Genomic DNA, 21,011 nt, shown 5'->3' with positions numbered 1-21,011 from the left:
AGGCCCCATTCCGGTTAAATGTGGGCTAAATGGACATGGGCTGCAGCCGGTTAGTCTATTTGGGACATTTACGAGTTCTGTTACAGTTCGTAGTTCCCACTTAATGGGCCCCTTTAGGGCATTTCATGAGCTAGCAAAAACGTTAGCCTTTTGGAAGGCCCCTCTTTATTACAAGCTTAATTACTCAGAATAAATATCGGCATATTGCTCAAATTAAAATGTTAAAATGTTTGTGCCTGTCACTTTGTTATGTAAGGTGTCTAACTGTAATTAATATTGTAATTAATATTGTAGATGTCATGCTTTCAGGAATATACTTAAATTAAGTTACTAATAAATCAATTAATTATTTTAATATATATATATATTTTTTTTTTACATGTAAATAACCTTTTTGTATTTATATCTCTGAAAAACTTTTATTTTAGATGCATTTGGAACTGAGATTCTTTGGCATTTAAAACATTTGTGAGTTTTTTTTTTTACGTGAGCCTTTTTAAAAATGAAAGCGATCTAGTTGAAAGAATGTTGCATTAAAGATGAATGTGATTTATTCCGTGTCAGCTAGTGGGAGAATGACTACAAATGTGTTAGTTGAATATTGTAATGAATTTTATTATTAACAGCCATTCTGCCGTATGGTATAGTGTGAACGGCCTGTCTCTATGTGCCAGCCCTGTGATTAACTGGAGACATGTCCATCCCGCCTCCAATCCCAATGTCAGCTGGATTTGGCTCAAGCCCCTCCTCCCACATCACCCTCAAGGATGTGCGGGTATAGTTAATTGATTGATGGATGTATTTTCAGCTTTACCGCTATCCCATTACAATAAGAGGGAGCAACGGCACTAAGGGACGAACCCAGAAGCCCACATGGAGCCCAGGTGCTAACCACCTAGGCTACAGGTGGGTTCCAGTTGGGTTTTTCCGCAGGTTCCATGGTGGCCCTATGGTGGGATTTCATGGGGCTTTTGCCGGGGCCCAAATGGGTTATAGGTATTAGCTCAACGTGGACCATGTATTCCCCACTGAGGCTGCAGAATGTGGGGATTGGTAGGGATATGGTTCTTGTATAAATAACTAAACTCACGGGCCCCACTGGCAGCCCAGTCAAATCCCACATGAAGCTCTCTGGGGCCAACAAAGGAGGATCCGCCGTGGAACCGGCAGCCAAACCTGATTGGGACCCACATTTCAGCTTTGTGGTGCCCCATACATTTATACCAGTCTGATTGGTGATCTATATGAGATGATTTTGTCTGTTATGATTTGTTGAGCACACTTGCAAAATATGTAAAAAAAATAAAAAAATAAATAAGATTGAAAAAACAACCTATATATGGAAACGAATATAAGATATATTTGATCATCAATCAAATAATATACAATTGTATTTAAATGTCATGTTATTTCCGTTTATTTCAAACAATATTACAATAAATAATATAGCCTTGTACTAAATAATAATAATGATGATAACGACAACAATAACTCATTAAAAATCCTCCTGCTGGATTTCCTTGAACAGACAGTGTTGAACTCACGGTAAGTTAGAACAGTGTGTAGGCCAACTGTAATAACAGCCAACCGCCATCGACAAAAAAAAAAGCGAGGAAAAAAACTTGGGAGTTTGTAATAAGGGCGAGGCTTATTTGGTTCGGTTTCCTGCCCGTGATTCGACTCTCTGATTCCCCGGAGCGATCAGTCGGAGCGATACAATTGTCAGTTTCGTTAGTGTGCCGCTGTTTAATGTTTGTTTTCGGCTACATGTTGGAAGTTTTTTTTTAATTTTTTGGTCGTCCAGAGCACAGACTCCCGTAGCCGCATACACTGTTAGCGCATACTACAGCCACTCAACACAGACACGGCGCACACGCAGACGCACAGCCCCTCGCCTGATATGCACTAGAGCGGGTCATTTCAGGTTAAAACCTGGCGCTGTGTCCCGTCCAGCTTAACCGACGGAGATCATCACTGGTTCCAGTTGAGGAGGAATGCACAGGCACTGGGACTCCAAATAATATTGGATAGGAGCTTCATCTTGCATATGCGGTATGTTTTTTAATTTTTTGGGGTATTTTTGACCAGAGTCTAGCCAATGACAGCCTCTCCAAAAAAAAAAAAAAAGAAGAAAAAAAACGGCTTTGCTTGACAGTGTAACAGCTACATGGCCGTACATGCTGCTTCCTCAGCCAAAATGTTCATATTAATGTTCACGCTTTTAACATCACCGCCAATGTGTCATTTTTGCCCAATGGAGGGAAACATGTTTGCCGAACTACATTCATTTTTTTGGCAATACAATGCCGTCTTGCGAATCGCCAGACGGTTGGCACCTGGGTGAACATGCCTGAGACCTTCCCAGATTTACTTGAGTCCAAATGACAATTCGGAGTGCTATTTATCAACAAGCAGTACTTAATTACTGTGATATTTCAACTTTAAAATTGGTCAACACCGCTTCTTTACGCCTACGATAGTGTATTTTGTCGGGATGAGATGGCGGAATGAAGGAAGAATTGATCGAAAAAGTTTCGATTTTATTACCTTTCTGGCGTGTCGTATTCACGCCGAATTGAACGCTGGCTCGTAATAATTCATAAACATTCCTTGAAGTTGTTTCATTGGGTTGTTCATTTCAACAAAAAGCGCGAGCTCATTAAATTGTTACATGTTTGGGTCGAGGTTCTATCAGTACAAGAGCACGTATCCGGGCTAGCTTTTAGGAAGACTTAAGGGAGTTAGTTGTTTCCCCCAAAACCTGCAGAAGGGGCCACCAGTTTATCTCTAATACTGGTCTTGCAGGGTTTGCTTCACTTTTACTTATGTGACCCGGAAATATATGTCAGAAATGTATTTCAGCTCGCTGTTTCTGACGTAGCCTTACCTTTCCTTTTTAATTTAATTTCGGCAACATGAACTTCGCTGAAGCACTCAACACCTGGCAACGCAAAATAAGCAATACTTTCACTGCGCATTAGTGACCTGAAAGGTTGCACTTCTGAACGGTGCAGTTCAGTTCAGTGCAGCTGAACGTTGCACAAACTGAAGTCTGAGTTGGTCTGCGAACGCTTCGTTTGAGAGAATATGAGCCACTCATGTCGGGGAAAGATCTGTTCACGAGGGTAAAGTCAGCTATAGGTATTTACAAACGATAATATGTATCGTAGGCTATGTCATTTGTGCCGTAGTTCGCGTTATGATAGGTGACATGTTACCAAATGAGCATAAATTGGTGCCTTCAAAGGCTGTCAGAAAATCCAAGTGTACTCGTGCATGAACGATTCATCAAGGTGACTGTGGGAGTTGTTGTTTTTTGTCTCGTGTGTCGAGATGAGATGTTTAGGGTCTTATAGCATTGGAACTATGACATCAGCCAGTGTAGCAAAACAAATGTGCATGTTTTAAAAGCACACACGCCACAACCAGTAACATTTGGTGAATGTATGTAAAAACACATCAACAGACGAAGCATTTCAGCCATTGTCTTCATCAGCTTCTGATTTCATTTGGAGTGAGATAACCTGACATCAAGTTTTAATATGAAGTCTGGGTTGTATTCAAATGATGTTAATAGTATGTTTTCATGATATATTTCGACATTAAAGCATTTTTGGCTTGTGCACATTTTGTATTTATCTGTACACATTAAACAAATAGCATGAATGCATTAAAAAAACAAACACTTGCTTCATAGTTGACGCTGCCATTTTCATTTTCAATCCAGCACTCAAATACATTACATCATGAAAGAAGGGAGTTTCCAAGGAGCTACTGAAGGCAGCATCAGTTCTCAGTTGAGGGTATTTAAGGTCGTCCAGCTGTCGGCACTGTTTAGTGGGAGCCTGTTGGAAGTATGGAAGTATATCGATGACAAAAAGATTTGAGTGGACAAAAATAATTTGAGGGCTACAGAGTCTGCAAATCAACCTTAGGGAGAGCCCACATTCATGGGTGTGAGAGAGAGAGAGAGAGAGAGAGAGAGAGAGAGAGAGAGAGAGAGAGAGAGAGAGAGAGAGAGAGAGAGAGAGAGAGAGAGAGAGAGAGAGAGAGAGAGGATTTGTGCATAAACTATGAATTGCATAGCAACATTTGAGCCAGCAATAGAGATTCTCACGCTCGTAATGATCAAAGCTGCTCGTGCTTTCTTTAGGCTGTTACATTTGACCTTTTTTAACCTCCAGATGGAGACAAAAAGCAGTATTTCGTGTCATAATCCTAAAAATCAAAATACCTTCACACTAAATGACAAGAATCAAATTTGATTTGTTGTTATATTAATCTAAAAGTACCTTACCTACTTGCTTAAACTTGCTAACTTCTATTTCTGAGATTTTCTGAACCAGATGCAGGTTTTTTTTATGTATTATTTTTCTGTTACTATTAATCATTTTAACAGAGGAACACAAATTGTCCATGCAGTATTGGTTGTTAAATGCAATTACCCCTTTTGATGTGTTTGTTGGAACTTGTTGGGCTGCTCGATGGATTCCCCGCCCCTCTGACAGTTGTCTGACAAGTCTCCACACCTAATAGGGGAAAGCAGTGGCATCATAACACATGCAGTGGGTAAAGAGGCATGAGTTGAACGTGTTGATGAAGACCTTTTTCATCTGTCCAATTCAATTTGTGCCGTTTACGTTACTGTCAGGCCCACAGACACTGTCACACTGGTTCTCAGTACGCTCATTTTTACAGATAATTGATTCAGTTCAGTTCTTTAAATTGCTTATTTTAAATTAAAAGCAATTATTTCTTTTTTTTTCATTCACTCTTTTAAAAAAAAAAAAAAAAAGATTTGATTAAGTAGCCATAAGTCAAAGTGTATATTCATTAAACACATGCGCAGCAGTTTGAAACTTCGCATTCGTTGAATTAAAAGCATTGTTTTTCATCTGGCATCATTTATAATACATGGATGTAATTGCCGGCCTGTGGTTTGAGGGTGTTAAATATTAAACGTCCTACATACATGATGAACACACACACAGGCGTTATCACTTATTCAGTGAGTCAGATTGTTGAGGGAGTACAACTTAAAGTAACTTAGGCAGCTGTTTATTAATCGATTTGGACGCCTCACATGACTTCCCAACTTCAACCTGAGCGGTCGTCCAACCAGAAGTGGAAACATCTGTGTGGGCGTAAAGAGCCGTTAATGTTTATCGGTAACAACGGAACGGATAATGCAGTCTCTAATAGATGACAAAGCAAAGGTGAGGCTACCTAAGCATAATGAGCTGTGTGCATATATTGTACATAGCATAACTTGTAGAAACTTGTATTTATTTCAACTGCTGTGGTCGTAGTCATCGTGACGTCACCTACTGGTTTGTGGACTGCCGTTATGAAGCCTGTGGCCGTGGCCATGTTAGTTATTTGTTTGCAACCAATGAACAGAAGTTACCAGATTTGGAATGCGGAGATGCCGTATACAGCTCTGGCTGTGGCAGCCACCTGTCAATCACAGTAAGCCCGCCCTAAAGCGTACTCTGCTTTAAGGTCTATTTCACTCAAGATGGACCTAAATGAACATCATGCTGTATTGAAGAAGATGTCAAGCTAGCGATTGAGACCATAAACTCATATTTACAATGTTTACTGAGGTAATAAATCAAGGGAGAAGTAGAGTCGTTGGGCCAGATTGGACTCGCGAAAGAGTCAAAGGGATTAGAGGCAAAAAACAAACAAAAAAAACGATACAAATACACTGACATTAGTAGTGTCCTCCTGATGGTTACAATAGTTTTGTATTTATTACCACAGAAAATTATCTCAACAATAAATTTGATTTTCAAATATTGGAGTAAGAATATTTAGTTATACAATTGCAGCCCTCTGTCTGAAGATATTTTGACACGTCATAGTAGGAATAGCACAGGTGTAAATAAAGACAATGAGTTCAATGGCTGACTATTGTAGTTTGACGGGGGTCTGGTTTGTCTTCTTTAAAAACAGTGTTATTAGAAAACACAGCTGTGTCAAGTCAGTAAGGCTTCAAGTAACATTAATCGACTGAAATATATGCATGCATACAAGTTTAAAAGACTTTCTCCCGGAGGCCATGTGTTAGTTACTATGTGAACATGAGAAACTTTAAACGCACACTTAATCCACAGGCGGTACAGTATCTGCCATCGGTGCCGTCCCAGAAACATCTCATTATGAAATATGCAACCACTATTATTATATTCAGTGCTAGTGTCCACAGTGGGGTCATACAGATTGTAATAACTTCTTGGCACATAATTAAATGTGTCAAACAATTAAAATGCATCAAAGTCTTCCTGATGAGCTTCCTAACTGACTTACTGAGGCGTAGTGCTTTTGATGTGTAGTTAATGTACACTGATGCCAAGACCGCCAGGGACCACTTTTTTTTTTACGAGTAAGACCCATAATGTATCATGTCGGTCTTTTATAACGCAATGAAATTATGCCATTAGGTGTGTCCCACGTGTTTTCAATAATCAAAGTGCAATAGTGTTGCAGGTGTATTTCCACTCTGCTGGAAAATGTTCATCTCATCTCGTCGCAACACAGTGCTTCACTGCAGTGTGGAAGATGCGTGTGGAGCAAAGGAATCGTAGAACCAGACATAGAAATGCTTTGTTTTCACCAGCAGATGATTCATGACGTACAATGCGCAGGGGAGTTGTTACCTAATTGTCTTCACTTATTCAGATAATGCAGGAGCTGCTGCTTTTTGTAGGCGTTTGCAACTTCATATTGTAGGATATGATAACGCATAGAATGAGTAACAAACCTGTAAACCCATAAACTACGGTGTGATTTCAAAGCCAGGACTGCGGCACTGCTCCACTTGGTGCTTTAGCTTATGAAGCCGTCCGCTGTGGAAGTTGGCAAGTGTGTGTTTGTATGCAAGTACAGGCAGACATGCTCGTAGTCGCACAGGGCTCAGTTATTGTTGTTATGGGAGAATCTTGATACATTCCACAGTAAACGTTGTCTGGTATGAATGTATCTGATTCTTGCTGACTGTTTGTCAGTCCATAATGAAATCTATTTTATGCTACTGGAAAGAATTCTATGGCACTAAATTGTTGTAACGTTTGAAATACTACCATTATAGAATTGTGGCATATGACAAATGAAACGTGCATCTTTCAGTTTAAAGCCGAAGGTAAACACATCCTGTTGAGACTAAAATGCCAATCCAAATTGCAGATACACTATCACATTATGATATGGAGCCTCGAAACTTAACGATACACCGTTCCAATTTTACTATACATAATAAAAGGAAATGTTAATTATCCACAGAGTCGGTATGGGACGTCTGTGCACTTCTATTAAGCGTTCGCTAGCTAACTTCGTTTGCCTTCTTTCTGAAAAGCTTTAATTACTGTTCCGAGCGTTTTTAAGGTGGTGTTACAGTAGTAGACGATTTAGGGATTAACATTCCTGCACTGGCTGGTGTAGCGTTAAGAAGAAACTGTGTGTGTGTGTATATATATTCCCCTTTTAATAATCTAAGTAATTTACACAATTTCTTATTTGGACATGCTTCGACTAAATCTCTCACAGATTTCATCAATGAACCATAACCACAGCTGCTGGCTGCCCTGCCACATATGGATTGGTTGTGGCCTGAATGTGTAATTTTACCGTAAAATGAACGCACTTACATTCATTTATATCGCAGCTGCAATATTCAGTAATGGCTACAAGTTCATTTCTATCCTCCCAGCAGTGGATCTTTATAAGGAGAGAGAGTTGGAAATGTACTCCTGCCTTCGCCCTCAGATAAAAGCTTTTAACGGCTATTATCAACTTCTCAGTTCGCACGTGTTGGGTTAGGTTGAGCTTTTGTTGGCGAAGTGAAATCACATCGGCGGTGAGGGTTCCAGTAACAGGATGCAGGTAACAGGATCCAAAAGCTCACACCGAGACACAGAGTTTAAAGGCAGTTCACTCGGTCATTGAGGCTGGATTACAGTTGGCGGCTGGTGGATTGAATCAGGCAAACAGCTCTCAGATAAACAAGCAGGCAGACGGGTAGGTCAACAGGTAAACAGCAAGGCAGGGCTTGAACATTTTGACAACTTAAAGGGGAATCCCAGACCTAGTCTAGAGGAGTACCTTTTGAAAATGGTTACATAATGTCTTCTGTGACTCTGAAGGAGCTTCTTCAAGAAATGATGACATTGGGGTTATCTCAGTTAGGGTTTGGAGTTTACAAATGTTTAGATGCAAAACTTGCATTACACGCTGGTGGAATAGAGTTGAAGAGATGTGGACATGCAGTCGAATGGTGAGTTGCTATTGAGTTTAAAGGTTAATGGGAGCCGTAGGATCGAGACACTTTGGAGGTTGACCCTAGCTGGACAGGAGGCCAGGATGTGGTCTCCGGTGCATTTATTTTGTTGACTTTTTAAAACCAGTCTCTTGTGAGTTCCCCAGATTTATGGAAGAACGATACAAAATCACTTAAGGCTTCCCTTTAACAATTTGGCTAATTCTCTCGAGAACCACATGCAGTATGGTGAGCTAATGAGCTGATGGGAGACCGCTGCACTCTATATAATGCAGTTCAGTGCGAAACCGACGAACTCCATGAACAGCAGGAAGCAATTGCTATGAAGTTGATTAATTTGCATTTCCAGCCACCTGTTTTTATGTGCATTTTCAATTTGGGCATTCAAATAAATCCTGAGTGGAAATACTGGATATTCTGGGGAAAAGGTCACAAACCATGCCACAGAAGAGTACGTAGTTAACCAAAATGCAAGACTTTAACTGTGCTTAGACACACTTACAATTTGACTTTGTACATTCTGCAACTAAGTACTGATGAGGCATGTGCAAATGTGAATTATGTTGTTCTAAAAGGTTTATGAAAATGTATTTATTTATTTATTTATTTTCACACCTAACCTGAAGGGTTCAGTTAAAACCAACTCAGGTCTGTTTGCCTGATTAGTGCCGTTTACTAACCACAGCGTTTAAAGATAGCAGATATGTGATTTTTGCACGATTTCTAAAGCTAAACCACTTATAAATCCATCTGCTGATTGTGGAATCTGTTCAGGAAGCAACCTTATAATTGGTCTGTATAAGGCCATGTATATCATTTGGTAACCTTGGTAATGCTAATGCACGTCAGCGTTGGTATTTCCGCTGATTAAAAGGTCAAAAGCTGTTAAAAATGCTGTGCTTGTATCCGACTCTGGGTCATTTCCTTAACTCCATTAAAAAGTGTGCGACACAGTAATGAACCCCAAATCATTAAGACGACTCCTATCCGTCCTGTCTCTACCTGGAAGTCGTTATACATAACATAGGGTTGATTTGCAGTCTAACAATAGGCCTAATAATAATGCTAATAATGCTTTGTGACACCAAAAAACATCTGATGCATTGAAATACTGCATAAACCTCCGTCAGTCACCGGAATTAGATTCCTGATGATGCAGGATGACTGTCTCCAAAACTGTCCAATCAATGACCTCCCTGTCTGTATAACTTCATGTTTACTCCTCTCGCTTTGTTTGTCAAATTAAATGGGCTTTGTACCGGCACCAAGACGGAGCCAATATATCGAGTTGATGCATCGCTACAAACAAGTTTAGTGTCGTTCATTTTTTTTAATAATCAGTAATCCGAGCCGCGAGGCCTTGCTACAAACCGATTGGTATGATTTAAATATGTAATAATATGAACTGATTGAAGTCGCTCGATATTAATCTTTCTGCGAGTCTAAACATCGCGCTATCTTTGTTGTACCCGATACTTTATATAGTTCAGAAACATGATCCTTCATCTGTCTGTATGGATTTTACTTTTAGATTTTTAATTTGAAATGCGTACCTCTGATGTTTTGACAGTTTTACACTTTGACTTCAGCGTTACGCCCCAAGGACGTATGATTAAAACTTCTTTGAAACCGCTGAAACCGCAACCCTGTGAAATCATTCAACTGATTATCTCAGGCAGTTCTGTTGTGTTTGGATTCTATGATTATGATTTGCATTAACTATACGTTTGACCAACAATCTGTGTCCGAATAGCTGTGATTGTGTGTTCTTTAACTGAATGTACTAAAATGTGTGTGTGGTAGCTTTCAGTGGTGCCGCCACTCTGTACAGGAATGCTTGCACCCAGCGCAACCTGTTGCACCAGTTGTTTGTACGTTCAATGACCTGACATGACCTGTTTATAACTTGAGTTTTTCCTAAGCAGAGATTTACCCGTAACAAAATTAAATTAATTCTTTTAAAGAGATTAGTATTAACAGCACAAAAGTGTTGATTTGATTGCGTATCAGTTTTTTTCCCTTTTGTCATTATAAACTGCATACATTTACCAAAAGTTAGAACATTGTTGGTTGTTTCTCATGAGAGATCTTTGAATTTATTAGTTTTGATCTTTCTGTTTTGCGTCACTTATTTGCGTTTGGGGAAAAAAGTAATTTCACATACTTTAATTAACCAATCAGGACGCTTGAATCAGAATATGGCAGCAGTTGTGTGGTTGTTTCCTTATGTTGCCAGTTCTCTAGTCTAACTGACTCTGTGGGGTTATCTCAAGATCCTTAGTAGTAAAAAAAGAAAATTGTTATCATTTTATGTGTAAAGATGGCTTTAGGTCAGAGGTTTTTCAAAGTAAGACTGTGGGCCTCCCCTCAGACAAAGTTTGGAAAAGCTTGCCCTGCCTAAGTGATTGTGATTATGGTATTTATTATTATTTCTAAGGCATTTAGTACTTTATGACTCTGGGAAAGTGGGTAAAAACTGTAACATTCCCCAAAACTAGCTGCTGTATCGCTGAACTATTTCTTTCAACCAAATCACACATGTTTAGGCTATGCTATGTGATCTTCTTTTGATAACTATATAGATCACTAGATACCCTGAAAAGGCCACCAAAGATTGCTGGTGTGGATGAGGACTATATGCTAAAGTATTATTTCATCACCAAGCTAAGCCATTGCAGATGCAAACTCCCAACTGTCCATCAGAGCTGAAAGCACCGCTACCCCCAACTCGTTTTAATATTTGGTTTCCTGTCACCATAATTATATATTTGTCAGATACTTTGTGTACCATTTAGACCTACGTAGACATTATCGTTCAAAAGTTTGGAATCGCCTGCCACAAAAGCTTGATTGTACGTGGAGAACAAAATGCTGTACAACCAGACCAACAAGTGAAAGAGCAGAAAGAGACAAAGATGCCTTTGAGCTATAGTTGAATATAAATATAATAAATCACTGTCATTGAAACTGGAAGCTTGGCATCAAAATGTGTGCGGTTTTAAATAGGAACATCTTCCTGTTACAGTGGCAAGTGCACAATAACACCAATAACAAGCTGGAATCAACAAGTGTGTTGCTTTAGCAAAGCAATTCTGAAATGTTCATAATAGAAATGGAAGAATAGTCTTGGGTTAGCACATCGAATCATGGGTTATTTGCTGAACATACTTTGAACCGACAAATTGGAGTTTAAACCTTTTCAATCGAAGCATTGAGTCGACTGCAGAGGGTCCAAAGAAAAATGGCTATCCAAAATATGTAGAGCAAATGCACCGTGCATGGTCACTTACTGTTTGTGGACTGGAAAACCAATTTAAAATCCAAGGTCCTGCAGTATTCCGCCTTGTCATGCAACTATGTAGCGACATCTACAAAATGGCAGTTTAATTCTTCTTTTGGGGCCAAAACTATTTGAAATCTAATAATAGATTTGGTGGTTTGTATCAATGCTGAAATATTCACTATTGAAGGAAAGAAGAAAAGCATCAATGTAAAAGCAGATTCCAAGCGTTTCAACAGTAGCGTGTCAACAAGAACTTATTTCAGTGGCATGTTCCGCTACTTCAGTGTGGAAAATGTGATAGTGACGAGGAGGCAGGACTCTTGAACAACTGAGGCGGGTGGTGTAATGTTTGGCTGGCTGTGCATACTGTACTCTGCAGCTGTCAGAAACAACTTCCACTTGTCTCTGTTGCGCCGCTGTCCAGATTTTGCAATACACTCATTCATTCGGATTTCTCGAGCTACAGCATAATAGATTCTCTCAAAATCCGGCGTTAAGGGTCATCTACGTTTCTGAAACCAGCATGTGACATTTACATGAACAAACACACGTCCCGAACTCTTCTCAAACCTGCTAATAAGCAGAATACTAATGCCAATGTAAAATCATTCATATGGACATTCTGAGCAACGGGGCTTTGAAAAGCTCGGTGAATGCATCTTTCGTTTCATTCAAATCAAGCAGTAGACTCTTTAATTTTGCCTGACCTTCATATCAGCTGTCATTCCAGCTGTATTGACTGGAGGTCTTTCATGAGAGCCATTGAATGGAAAAAAGTTCTGTAAGGTGTTATTTTAATAGAAGGCAGAAAGCCATTGAAGTGACATCTACAGTAACCTCGGTATACCTGCCAATATTTAGTATCTTAAGTTCTGGGAGCATGTTTCAGGGCCACAAGTCAACTAGAAAGTCTTTTCCTTTTGAACTGAAAGCTGGCAGGCTGCAACAATGGAACAGTCAGTGCGAGTCCTGCTGCTGTGTCCTTGAGCTGTGGCCTCTCTTCCATGATAAGGGCTGCAGTTAAATGCCCAAAATGACTGAGCTTCCTGAAGCTTTTTTACAACCCTTCTTTTTTTCACTTAAAATGAAACTGATTAGGCAACATTCTGTGCCATCAATGAACAAAAAATGAGAATGCGGGTTTGGAACTTTTAGCTGAAATACAGTAGATGTTTTCAGAGTCTTCTTGACTCATCATATGTTGGAAACTTAGATTTGAGCAGATTTATCCTTTCGGATCCTCTACATTTTTGTCAGACTTGAAGGGGATTATTGGTTAGCTGTGATCTCTAACTCAAGTTTAAACGTCTGCTCGGTCATTCTAGGACACTAAAACTTGAAGCCACTCCAACTTTGCCCTGGCTCGCTGCCTCGGCCACTCATGCTCTTTCTGTCCTGAGGCCGTGTTCATTCTGCTGCCGGTTCTTCTAGAATCTCTCTGTATTGGGCTCAGTTCATATCCTCAGTCCTGACCAGACTCCCACTCACTGCGAGAGACATCGAATTCCCAAAGCATGAGGTTGCCACCATGCTCCACAGCAAAAAAAGTGTTATCCAGATGTTGAGTGCTTGTATCTCAGGTGTAGTGGTTGGAACAACAAACATTCTGAGTAATTTAAAGGACCACACTAGCGGTTGGACAATATTATCAGTTGCTGTTAGCGGTTGAATAAAACTTTAAAGTTGCTCCCATCAATATGTTTCTATTAAAATGGGTCAAATTACAAAGTATGATGTGAAAGATGGCGCTCATATTGGCAATCGCACATAGAGTCAAAACAATTGTCAGGCTACACAACATCACCACATCAAGTTGAGCTTAGCATTAATCTTCTACAGCAAGCAATAGCTTAAGCTAATGTTAGCTAAGAGCTGCTAGCCAGAGGAAGATGTAGCAGTAGTAGTAGAAGCTGCACTAAGTAATTCTTTTTTCTCAAATGACTGTGTGTAATGTGAATGGTGTCCCTTAAAGCGATAAACCCACAAGGAATTATCCCTCAACTGTGCAGTTCCCCTCGGCTCTACAGAACGTGTTAGCATCTTTTAGCTTGTTGTTTTGGTTTTACAGCTCACGACATTTAGTAAAGTCTTCCCGATTCCATCAACCAAGTTTCCAGCAGAAGCAGAGAAAGCTCTGATAAGCCCACTGTACACTAACGGCAGACGGATGCATTTAGCATCTGGTGAACATAGTGGAGCATTTAGCAGCTGAACATTCAGACATTTTTCTTAGGAGTTGGTATTCAGACAGGGGTAATTTAAGTTCTGGTATGAGGTGTGATGCATTCCGCTTAAAACTTTTTTTGAATTTTTCCTTCTTTGAGGCTTGAATCAGTGTTTGACCGAGCGGTTTAATGGGTTAAATGAACAACCGCGATAAGAAGCAGATGATCTGACTTTCCTCTCGTTGAAAGCATTTACTGCATCAAACCCCTGTTGGCCCTTGTAAGGAGCCAAGCTTCTGACAGTATCTATATAAATCCTACAGACCTGTAAAAAAATATCAAGATGTTACTTCTGGCATGAATTATTACTTAAAAGCAGATTTGTGGCCTGGCTGCAAGACGTGGAAAAAGTCCTGGACACACCCCTGTTAAAAATATAGAAGGATCATATTGTGAGGTGGTTTACCTTCTAATCTGCAACAGAACTTGTCTACAGATCCCTTGAACAGTCATGCTTCAGCAGCAACATGATTCAATTGGAAAAGAACTGTGTAAGAATGTAAACTCAAGTCTATTTGAGGGGGTTTTGGCGATGCTCCATGATGTCAATCCGATGTTAATCCAGTTAAACCTCATCTTTCAAAAAAAGACTCCAGGCACAAAAACTGATTGGCTTAATCGTAAAAGAATTGCTTGGGCAGAGAAGTGTCCCACAAGCTTAATTTAAAAGCTTTATGTCTGAATTGCTCAACAAAAGTACTTTAATTTACATCCATTGTATGTACTCCAGATGTTGAAAGAGGATCCAGAGTTGAGACAAACGGCTATGAAATGGCTTGTGAGAATTTCTTTGACAGAAAACCAAGCAGTGACAAGGAAAATGGGTTTTCAAGATGAGAGTTCACTGACCCTCACACAGAATTCCCATAGCGGGACTTAAGTCCGTGCTGCCTCTGGGAAAATTAGGAATTCTGACTGCTAGAACATATTTGAAAGATGAGGTGGTCAATGACGAAGAAAAGACAAAACATAATGTTGATCATTGTGTTGATTTTCGATCTTCATTACAATTATTTATTTTGGTTATTATCAAGTTCTGGTTCTTTGCGTGTTATTTTGAAATACTAAAGAAAAGAGTAAGACTATCTTTCCATGTATTTTTGAAAGTTCCAGAAAAAATATTCCTAGAAGTGACCCAAGTAGGTGGAGCTAAGTACAACCAAATGCTGAACAAGACATTTTAGGGAACCAAACGTTTTCCAATCAACCTTCATGAACTGAAACATACTTTGAATGGGTTGTAGTTGTTAGAAGAAAAAAAATATGGACAACTCCCAGACCAGACAGCGCGCTGGTAGCGACCTGTCAATCACAAGGTAGCCACGGCCTGAAACGTACCCTGCTTTAATGTCTATTTAACTCTAAATGGGACCATAGTTTAATAAATGAACATCACGCTGTATTTAAGAAGACTTGAGACTAGTTATAGAGACCATAAACTCATGTTCACAATGTTCACTGAGGAAATAATGTATGTGAGAAGTAGGGTCACTTTCTCATACACTTCTTTACAATCAGACTGCATTTTGCAACCAGAGGAGTAAGACCCTGGAAAGACCCCCAAAGTTTAAGACCTCTCAGGATTGGCTTCCCTTTTAAGAGGATACCACCTGGGACTTCGCTTTTATACCAGATGCAGTTTACACTTTTGTACAGAATACATATATAATATGTATGTATCGATGGACATTGTCCTTTGTATGGACATATTCTTGTACAGATATTATATTTTTTGTACACCTTTAAATATCTTGCAGCGTCTTCTTCGAGTCATAAAATAATAAATGCGGGACATCATACACACGTTGCTGTAATCAGTGAAAGCCATATCTCCACTGTCCATAAATGTCAACAAACCTACTTGGAATCACAGATAAAGAGACGCTCGTTATACTTACCTTAAGGTCTTGCCTGTTTGAATGTTTTTGCCTCAAAAGTACTCCGATAGTCGTTGTCTGTACATCCGTGGTGACCGAGCAACCACCGTCTCCACAGAAAACCGCTAAATATATACACCCCATAAGAAAAAGAAGTGACAAAAATCCAAAATGAACATTAACGCATTTTTGTTTGGACACAACTAAGAAAGTTCCTTCAACAATACCCTTATAACCCTGGACAACTGTCCCTCTTTATCCATTTATATGCAGCTAATTTTAGAATGTTTAAAGCCTGTGGACACACTTATTTAAGTCCTTGTGTGCCCTTTGTTTGTTTTCATGTGTGAGCATGGCTGCTTTAACTCTCCAATTTCCCATTGGGATTAATAATGTTCTCCAGCTATTCATCTATCTATGTTGGCAAAAAAAAGGTCTTGTATCAGCTATGTAATGGTATTATCAACGACCATGATAACGACCATGATAAATAGTAAAAAAAAAAGAAATGATCAACACCATGCAGCCATATTGTTTCCAGTCACACTTCTTCGTCCTCCTCCCATCCTCTCTCAGCATATCACAGAGCCAGACACTTAGACAGAAGGAAGTAAAACAGAAAGCTAGGCAGAAAGGAAGCTGTCAGACTGTGCCCTGGATGCTACTCTCTCTCAGGCAAACTGGCTTGTTTCTTCTTATTTTTCTTGGCGTCATGTCGACTCTCTATGGATCTGTATGTAAGATTGTGCAGAGGAACACAGGTTGGCCAATCTTAGTATTCTGTTGATTTTCTTTGCCATGAGCTGTACTTGCCTCATCCCTGTCATTCTGCTTTCTCTTCCTGTGTCACTTCTTTTTTTCTTTTTCTTGTTCCCTATACCGTATGTTAGTCCCTAGTACATGAGTGTGTGTGGTTGTGTGTGGTTGTCTGTTCAAGTTAAAATCACGTGAAGAGCAAAGAATGAAGAATACTGCAAAGCACTGAGTTCTGAGTGAGTGGTTATTTTTGCAGACTTCATTTTTACTTGTCAAATAGATGCTTTTAAAAAAATGGGCTTTGGAGATTCGCTTAATGGATAAACAGAATTGTCTGTGCACGGCTGCAGAGGAAGTCTGCAGTCAATGTTGTACTCGACACCTTGAAAATGGATTTAAAAGACGGCACGTGTTTGTTGTGAGAGGTGTTTGTTTGGAGACGTGGGGACTTTGTTGAAAGAAATCCCAGTTTTGTCTTCGCAGGGGGATTTTCAAAGAAGACTAATTTGGCTTGAGACTAAAGCAGATTTTTTTCCCGTACCTTGACCTTTTTACCGCAATCGGTCCTAAGCGTATTGTAGATCCACGTCCGCTAATCACTGTAATGAAATCTGCTTTGGTGTGGAAAATGAAAATCTGAGCTTGAATCACAATCCGTTTTGGTTTAAGATTCAAACATTTGGAACTTCATTAAATATTTATTGGTTTGCTGGGAATGCGTTAGAAAAGCTTTGAGCGGGGTTTTTGTTTGCATGTGGTGTGATTGGCTCTACTCTCTGATGCAAGTGGTTTGATAAAAAGGCCCTGACAAAGCATGATATGTGCTGAATGTATCAAAGCCCATTAATGCTTTTGTGTTCTGAGCTCACTGTAGATGCTCAAATGTATTGGGAGCAGATGGATCAGATGGATGTGGTAGTTGGCTGTGTTTCAGATGAAACAAAACAGGAATGCATGCGTTGTTGCTCCATAAGTGAAAGAAATCCAGCGCACAGGACGCCTTCACCACAACACCCATGTGTGATATGGAACTCCATAGTCCACGTCGGTACAACTATTGTTATTAGCGATTTCATAATGAATTGATTTTTTGGTTTGGTGTATTAGTTAATTTATATATATTTCACACAGTTAATTTGTGATATATTTCAGAATGTCTTATTTCATTTATTTGTTAAATGCTTTGAAGCTCACTGCGAAACAGGCATACATCAGTGATTTAAATGAATGAACTGCTTAACAAAGATTCAAATATCTTTGTTGTCTGCGGCCTCAGTCTTATTTAAAAGTTTAGCAGTGCGCTCTAAACTTACTTAACCTCTGAGGTTGACCGTTTTTAATTGGCATTGTGGCAAAACAGCCTGTAACTAATGTGTGTTGTATTTTGGTTGAAAAGGGGAAAAAAGAAAGTTCTTTGACATTTCTCTAAGAGGGACCCCTGCGGATTGAAAAAGACTGCTGTTGATCACAGAGGTTACTGTGCAGCATACAAATGTAAAGTTCAGTGAGGAGAGCAAACTGTGCAGCAGTTCCCAGAAAAACATTTACACACAAATACAAGTGTGGCAGCCAGACTTAGTGTTTTTCCAATATAAAAGACAAGCAGGGAGCCTGCACACAGGTTTTTAAATAAAAGCTGTAGCTGTTGTCTTACACCAAATTGACCTTTTTTATTTTTTGCCTGCTATTTGTCCTTTTTCTCTTGCACACGCCTGTTGCTTTCTGAGAACGTGCAATTTGGTCAATTTCCAGACACCTTGAGCTGAGCTCTTCAACCAATAAGCCATTAGCTGTGGTAGCCTTGGAGTGCAAAACCAAACAAGATTTTGGAAATAACTTCAAAAAGATAAAATACTAAATCACAAAGCAGGAGAACAAATGATAGGAAAGCTGAACTTTTTAGCTCAGTGTTGTCCATGGCATTCATAAATACAGTATTCCATGATTACAGCCTTGGAAAATATAACGGCAGCCAAATAAATAGAATATCCTTTAATACAGGCTGAGGCAACAATGTGACAACATAGTATTGTGTCATTGGAGAGTATGCCCTGATGACGAGGCAGTGATGAGCTTAATTTGCTGCCCATTAAGTAGCCTACACTATCTCTAATCTTCTTTTTAGAAGTCTAATCCTCTTCTAGCCTTGGGAGCAGGAACACTGTTACTTTTAACTGTCATACTTTTTACATTGTTATTGCTACTATTGTACATGTTAGTAGTTGTTTCAATGAGAGAACACACAATGTGAGCAATCTTGTTTTTTGCGGTACACACTACTACTACTACTACTATTTGTGTATATTGCTAGATTCACAACAAGGGAAGCCTTTGACACCATGAGAACACCATCTTGCAGCCTCATAGAGTTGGTGGGTATCTCAGGGTATCCCAACTATCAGATGGATTGTCATGGCATTTGGTAGAGACATTCATGCCGCTCTCAGGATGAACTGTAATAACTCTGATAATCCTGTAACTTTCCATACAGCGGCCGTCATCCGCCAAATCATAATTGATTTTTCTAAGCCCTGCAAGACCAGCCAAGTCCTCTGATTAAAACATAAAAATCCAGAGATGGTACATTCCCTACAAGGGCGCCCAAACTTTAAAGAACTACAACCTCGATTGAAAGTTAAGATTAAAGAACATCTTAAGACCCTTCTTCTAATATATGGCTCCATTTTTAAATTACAAAACCCAAACTAAATAAATCCTAGGTAGATTTTTTATTTAAATCCAGCTGATATAAGTTTATTGTTGCTCACACATTGGTCTCACAATAAATGTGTCCTTTGAACTACAATTATTGCTGGAAGTAGTTGAAGTTGTACCAGAAATCTCCATTTAGTTTATCTTGGCATAGAAACTGGAAGCAGGGGGAAACAGCGAGCCTACCTCTTCATAAAAAAATATACGTGTATATATTTGCCAACCAACACCAAGTTCACTGATTACCATAGCTGTTTCCCCCCCTTCTTAAGCTAATCTAGGCTAACCACATTCTGATTCCAGCGCTGTACTCTCAAAGAAAACAAGTGAATTTCCAAAATATGTTGAACTATCCCTTTAGTAAATGGTATGATACATGCCATCTGTCTTTTCTGATGGATGGTCTGTTTATCTGATAGTTATTCTCTATTCTGAGCACTTATACGAACTGCTTTCAAAGTTTTCATTAGTAACATCGACTACTTGCTCTTTAATTGTGGATCCAGGAAAATAAGAAAAAACAAAAAAATTATTTATTTTAAGAGGAAATACAAATCACTTGCACATGACTGATGCAGTCACTGCAATTTTGGATGGAATGTCAACTTTAAGGATTTTATTAGAAACTGCAGGAGAACCCTAGCTATGGATTATTCTGTTGATTGAAGTCACTAGCAATCTGTGCAGTTAATCACAGGACAAACGGAGCTTAAGTGACTCTTCCAACATTGTTGTTGCCTTGGCAGCTACATCATTTGGCAGCCCCCCCCCCCCCCCCCCCTTCCCCGCCTCCCCCTGAAGATAACTGTAATTTAATCTATTTGCGTCATCTATCTCGCCTGCTTTGAATATGCACCTGATGCACCTAATGTTACCCCTGACAGACGCACAGTAGTGTATTGGCTCCAACTAGACTGCCTTGCCTTTGACCTTGTATTGTTATTCTTTTCTATGTCCTTATCAAATGTTTTTGGATGCTGAGATAAAGTGTTGATTCTTTAAAACTATGTTTTGTCCGGAAAAGCCCCACATGGGTTATAAAATATTAGATCATATAGGACTGAAGAACAGGAACAAGCTACTGGTGTTTGAACTGTGTTGCTGACAGCAGATAATATGGCCACCTTTATGCTGACACACGCATCCTTCACCGCACAGATATGTCATCTATTCAAACCTAGAGTTGAATGAAGGGCTTAAAGTTAAACCCAACACTGATTGAAATATACTCTGACCACTTTAACTGAGTCGGACTGTGCAGTCTGCCGTTGTTCCATCCTCAGAAACAAATTTTCCAAGAGAAAGGGGTTCTGCGTCGGACGCGTGTTGACTTACTGAATGTAATGTGCAGTGATCTACAGTGCAATACACTAATGTGGCACCCTTTACCTCTCTTCTATGTGACTGGATTGTGATAATCAACCGCTGACACCACTACAGGTGAGTCTCGCTCCTTTTTTCCCTTTCATTCCTGCCCATGTCGGGATCTGCTGAACTGTACCCAAATCAGGTTTTAGTCCAATTCTTGTAATGCTTGTGTTACTGTTTGGTCCTTAATTTAAGAATAGAACCTCAGTACTATCTGGGGAAAAATGAAATGTGTCAGTGGCACAGAGTAGGGAAAACTGGGAAATGTGATTGCTTATTCTTTGATCAGATAGTTCCTGATTGTAATTGAAATTTGCCAATTTTAGGTTGTATTCTATTTTGGCCATGTTTTATACTGCTACTTGTGTTTAACATGTAATATTGTAGAAGTTTGGCTTCTTTGCTAGAGAAAAAAACTATTTATATTTCTCCAGTCACAAATCTGGTGACTTTGACTTGCTCACCAATGATTTGTGACTGAACACGCTTTGAATCAATGTCACAGCAGCCAA

The 21,011-nt window shown here is 39.5% G+C and overlaps 1 protein-coding gene across 3 annotated transcripts in view; it reads left to right on the top strand.

The window, feature by feature from the left end:
• Positions 1–1,710: 1,710 nt before the first annotated feature.
• Positions 1,711–21,011, top strand: part of thrb (thyroid hormone receptor beta) — a gene marked incomplete at its 5' end in the record, with an annotated part of 82,450 nt that continues 63,149 nt past the window's right edge. For all 3 annotated transcript variants that reach the window (XM_079176436.1, XM_079176435.1, XM_079176433.1), the window contains one exon: positions 1,711–2,052. The remainder of the gene's footprint in view (positions 2,053–21,011) is intronic.

The sequence above is a fragment of the Pholis gunnellus genome, assembly GCF_910591455.1.
Source record: "Pholis gunnellus genome assembly, chromosome: 16".
Classification (NCBI taxonomy): Eukaryota; Metazoa; Chordata; class Actinopteri; order Perciformes; family Pholidae; genus Pholis; species Pholis gunnellus.
This window is presented reverse-complemented; position numbering and strand designations above follow the sequence as displayed.